At 45.0% G+C, this 6,001-nt stretch overlaps 1 pseudogene; it reads left to right on the forward strand.

The window, feature by feature from the left end:
- The first annotated feature begins 3,068 nt into the window (after positions 1 to 3,068).
- Positions 3,069 to 4,036, forward strand: LOC142662422 (very long chain fatty acid elongase 5 pseudogene; annotated as a pseudogene).
- The last annotated feature ends 1,965 nt before the right edge of the window (positions 4,037 to 6,001 follow it).

Here is a 6,001-nt window from a genome sequence, read left to right on the forward strand (position 1 = left end):
AGGGAAGGATTCCAGCGCCTCAGCCTCTTTTGGCCGTAATCTCGTGAGACTACGTACCGGCAAGAGAACAAGCATGGAGGAGTCTATCCGTCGTCGGCTGCTTCAGGAAGGCCCCGGCTGGCTGAAGCCTCTGCTGAATGAGACTTGCCGGCCAGCTTCCTCTTCTCCCGCGGCCCCCGCTGTGCACCCAGTGCGGCAGTCGGCACGTCAGTCTCGGGCGCCGGTGAGACTGTCCCCTTCAGAACATGTGAGTCAGTGCCCCATGTCCCAGGGACGCCTGTTAACTATCCCTACCAGTCCGCAATTGCCACTCCCCCACTGGCTCTGCAGGGATCAGCATGCCTCCGTTCAGTGGCTGTGGTGCTTGACTATGTTCCCCCCTCTCCTGGCCTCGCAGCTCCCACAGGGCTGGGCCGGGCTAGGCCCCGCCTGGCGGCCATTCAGTCAGTTAGTGTCACCGCAAGCCTGGCTTCCAATACAGCAAGCTTTGCAGAATTGCCCAGGAGCGCCCCCTCTTCCGCCTGCCTGCAAACCTGTACCTTTATCGGCCTCTACGGCTGCAGCGTGCCAGTCCCCCAAGATGATGTGAGGGACACATGGCACGATTTATCCCCACCCACTCCTAGAGGACGAATCCATGTTTTCTCTATGTGATAGTGGTGAGGATCTATTTCCCACCGAACAGGCTCCTCCTGCCACTTCTACTATGGCATCAAAGAACGTCGACGTGTCGGTGTTCATTCATAAAGATTTGGGCCCGGCGTATGTGATTCCCACCGACCACTCAGCTTCACGGTCGTCACTCTCACTCGAGGGGTCGACTAGGTACAGTTCCAGGTCACGGCACAGGCAATCCTCACGGCGTCACGGTTCATGTTGCTCTCGTCGCCGCTACTCCAGGCGTAAGGCGACTTAGTGGCCATTCCCATAACCGTGGCACTTCCGAAAGCAGCCACGCCTCGTCAAGTAAGGCCCACACACCCGTGGGATCTTCTCGTTCCGTGGTACCAACTGCCTCAGCTGCACCGACATTGTTACCTGAGGCACCTGTTATTCCACCGCCGACGCTCCATACCGCTTCTACTTCTGGACCCGGTGAGTATGACTGCCTCCAGACATGGCGCACTAATAATGCATCTGATGTTGATTTACTGTCTGTTTTAAAATCTTTGTAAACGGGCAGCACCAGACCGCAGGTCGATTGTGTACCTGCACCAGTAGCGGCAAAGTCTTTGGTTGAGGCTTCCACCTCTACATCTACTCCTGTGCTACCTGCATTTAGGGATACTTATTTTTGTGGAATTGCTCGCCTCGGCGCTCACTTGTCTGATGACACCAGGGAGAAAATATGTAAAAATGAATATGTGGATATTTGGTCCCTGGTGTCAGTGGATTCGGTGACCATCGATAAGGAGCAGCGTTTTTAGAGGGGGGTTCAATCAAAACCAAAAGTGGCACGCATGTTTAATAACTGGCTACAGGCGTTTGCGGTCTTAGGGTGTGTAGTTTCGCAGAGGTTCCCTGATAAATCATTTCAGTTATTTGTGTACTTAGATACAATTTTCAGCGCTTACAATACGCACGGGGGCACTGCGTGGTGGCGTTATGATGAGGAATTTAGACGGAGAATGGTGCAACATCCTGAAATAGGTTGGGACACTAAAGTGACGGATGTGTGGTTGCGAATGATGATGTCACAGCGTTCATTTCATTCCGCTGCCCCCTCCTCCGGGTCCTTTACCAGTTCCTCTCCCGGGTTGGGGGCCCGGCGCTGTGCAGATCCGGATCTTGCTGGCTCTTCAATGAAGGGCATTGCAAGTTCTACGGATCATGCAAATTTAAGCATGAATGCTCTAACTGCGGGGGTAGCCATGCTACCGTGCGTTGCTCACGTCGTGCACAGCATTGGTTTTTATTTTGAAAAACAATAATTTTTGACCAACTTATAAACAAAACAATTTTAGATTTATGCTAATTAGTTTCTTAACAGACAGCTGGGTGTGTTTTTACTTTTGACCAAGTGGGTGTTGTACAGAGGAGTGTATGAGGCTGACCAATCAGTGTCCTGCACTTCTCATTGTTCCAGCCCAGCTTCTTTCACTGCACAATCACACTGTGCTGTGGATCATGCTGGGCTGGAACAATGAGAAGTGTATGATGCTGATTAGTTACTGATTGGTCACTGATTGGTCAGCATCATACACTCCTCTGTACAACACCCACTTGGTCAAAAGTAAAAACGCGCCCAGTTGGTCTTTAAGAAACTCATTAGCATAAATCTAAAATTGCTCATAACTTGCTCAAAAATGATCTTTTTTTCAAAATAAAAACCACTGCTGTTCTGTACATTACAGCGCTGATCCGATTATGTAGGAGACGGGGCACTTATAATCTGGTGACAGCCTCTTTAAAGTCAGCTAACGAATTTCCAGCTGTTGTGAAGGACAAGGTTGGGACAGAGGTTAATTTAGGTCGCATGGCGGGAACTTTTTATTTTTTACCTTTTCCTAATCTCCGTGTTTCACCTCTTTGTGTGGTTGCTAAAAAGGAGGTGGAAACATTTTGTTCGATCGAGCTGTCGATTTAGTTTGTAGTTCCGGGTGCAGGGCCCTTATGATCTGACATCGAGTGAGCGTTCCGGATGTTGCCGGTCCATGAGGATTGCTTTCATTTATTGGGTTGCCAGCTAGAGGGCCAATATTACTATGACATGTGCCTTCCCATGGGTTGTTCAATTTCATGCTTTTATTTCGAGGTGTTTAGTTTGTTGCTTGAATGGGTTCTCCAGGAGCAAATCGGCACTGCGTCCATTACGCACTATTTAGACGATTTTGTCTTTGTTGGCCCCCCTGCGTCACCGCAATGGCAATTTCTACTTGGTGTTCCACTTTCCCTACAGAAAACCGAGGGTCCCGGTTTCCTTTTTAGGGATAGAAATTACAATCCCTGTTCGTTTCAGCCTTGTCGGTTAAAAAGATGCAATTGGAGCAGAGTCACACACAGCTAGTGCCTCCTCTGAGCCGGGAGTCGTACAGGAAAGTGAAGCCGCTGGGAATATAACGGTACCCGGGCTGCAGCCAAAGAATGGTTTAAGAAATGGAGGCCATGGATAAAGCAGTGAATGTATATATAGACAACTTGCTTGGACCAAGAGACCCGCGAGTGAAAGGATGGTTCATGTTAGATAATTACATCCCCTCATTTGTTTGCACCGTCCTGTATTTATTTATCATATGGATAGGACCGAAGTACAGGAAAAACAGACCACCAGTTTCCTGCAGAGGGATTCTTGTAGTTTATAACATTGGCCTTACACTGCTCTCGCTGTACATGTTTTATGAGCTGGTAACAGGAGTATGGGAAGGAGGATACAACTTTTTCTGCCAGGACACTCACAGTGGAGGTGATGCAGACATGAAGATAACTCGAGTCCTCTGGTGGTACTACATTTCCAAGCTCATTGAATTCATGGACACTTTCTTCTTTATTCTCCACACGAACAACCACCAGATCACCGTCCTACATGTCTATCACCATGCGTCCATGCTAAACAACTGGTGGTTTGTCATGAACTGGGTGCCTTGTGGACACTCCTACTTTGGTGCTACTCTCAAAAGTTTTATCCATGTCCTCTTACTACGGACTATCAGCTATACCAGCCATGCGACCTTATCTGTGGTGGAAGAAATACATCACCCAGTGCCAGCTGACCCAGTTCGTCCTAACAATGACTCAGACCAGCTGTGCAATGATTTGGCGCTGTGCATTCCCCATGGGATGGCTGTATTTCCAGAACTGCTACATGATCTCTGTCATCATCCTCTTTACCAATTTCTACATTGAGACATACAAGAAAGCCTCTTCCCGAAGGAAAGATTACCAGAACGGCTCAGTGACTGCAGCGAACGGACACACAAACGGCTTTTCTTCCCAGGAGGACAATGTCAAGCAGCGTAAACAAAGAAGGGATTGAGCGGAAAAACCAGCCACCAGTTCACTGCGCCAGATGATATACCATCAGATTAAAAACACAGTGCACTGACACCCTTACAGCGACTGTAAATTATTCCTAGTTATATAACGTGATTAATGTAGATCTTAAACTCTACCTATCATTAAAATGCTGAAAACACATTTAGAATTGCTCACAAAATTAGCGGGCATGTATTGTTTAGTTCTGCCCTCTACAGCTACAGATGATGAACTGCAAGTCTCAGTATGCCATGATAGAGGCTTGTGTGAGACTTACAAGCTTCTGTGTTCTCTTCCGACCTCTGTATTGAGTTCCACATTTAATATGATTCTTGCTGGGACTTGTAAGAAAACAGCATCTGTAGATCTACAGGAAGGTCACATCTGCTCTAGAACATATAGCACTATTACCTATTGCCTATAGCACCTTATCCAAAATGGAAATGTGTGTAAGGAGGCATTGCCATTAATAATAGAACCTGTGGTAAGGTCTAAACACATATATTTTTAGATACACTTCTATGATCCATCCATATTTTCATGTTTTTAGAAAGCCAACACCCTATAACCCGTATAACAGTTTTGTAGACGTATTATTGATGAGATAAGATGAGGTAACAACTCCATACCTGGCTATGTAAGGTATCTCCTGGATAAAATACTGTGGGATAGTCACAGCTGGCACATAAGAAAGGAGACATGGGCTCAGGCAGTGATAAGGATGAAGATGAGCAGAGTATCACATGTTAAGAATTAAAAAAAAATTGGTCACATAGCTATATACAAAGAGAGCCCTGAGCAGTGACGGCTGCTACTGAGACTCCCCCGGCAGACCACTCTGATATCGACTTGGACCAGTGATTGTTACTGCGTGCGCGCGTGCCCTCGCTGTAAGTTGTGGATACCAAAAAAAGTATTATTGTAGTAAATTACACTGCTGTTGCCTTATTAGTTTCAAATTCTAGGTGCTGAATAGTAATTTATAGGTACCAGAAGTTATCATACATTTCTAATGCAGGATACCTGTGTGTTTGAATAAACATGCCTTAATAAAACAGCATTTAGATAACAGGGCCCATCATTTCCTACCGTTTAGAAAAAAGGTTTAAAAGAAAAAAAACATTTGGCAACTTGGCTTTATAGTAGATTGATATATTTTTGGAATTTCTTTGTATTATACTAGTAATAACGTTTCCTCGTCTCCTACAAGCAGACAATAGAAGCTGGTGACATCACTCAAAGATCAGCGTGTCATTAGTTTTAGTCTTTTACTTGATGTATAATTGGTTTATTTAATTTGAATTGCGGATGTGACTGCTGCTCTGAAAGTTTCTGTTTTTATTGTATCGCAGTTTTGCGTTTTGTTCCATTTGTGGTTAAGCTGCTTGTTTGTATAATGCAAAAGATTTGCACTCAAGGAGAGCTTATGGTCTGAACAATACAGGTATATATTTAGGTGCTCAAATGTATATTGTCACCGTGGCATAGACACTTAGTAACAAAACGATGTCAAACATTCCTAGGCTGCCTTTTTGTGTGTATGGTTACAGCAAGCATAACAACTGCCTTCAGTGTTTGGGCAACAGGTGCATTTGTAACCCCCCCCCCCCACCCTATGTTACCCTCCTCTGTTGTAATTCCCATTTATAATTTTTTAAATAGTAGTATGTTTTGACTTTGTTTTATTTTTACTTTTTTTTTTAACTCAATGCAATGTGGGACAACAGTACATTAAATGTCGTTGTCCCTGCAATGAGCAAGTTAGTCATAATGATGCCAAGGAAATTGTATGAACATGTGTGTTTTTAGTTTTGTTTCCTTAGTTGCCGAACGTCCAGCACTGGCAAAGCCATTTAAAGCCATTTATACAGTAATACACGTCATGTGTCTGTTAATATATAAAAAATATAAAAGTTGTGAATTTTTAAAAAAAAAAGATGCAATTGAAGCAGATTCAATCGTTGTCAGGTCTCCTAGTTTTTGCCAGCAGGGTTATGCCTATGGGTAGGATTTTCTCTCACCGATTGTC

This window comes from Rhinoderma darwinii, chromosome 10 (assembly GCF_050947455.1).
Source record: "Rhinoderma darwinii isolate aRhiDar2 chromosome 10, aRhiDar2.hap1, whole genome shotgun sequence".
NCBI lineage: Eukaryota > Metazoa > Chordata > Amphibia > Anura > Rhinodermatidae > Rhinoderma > Rhinoderma darwinii.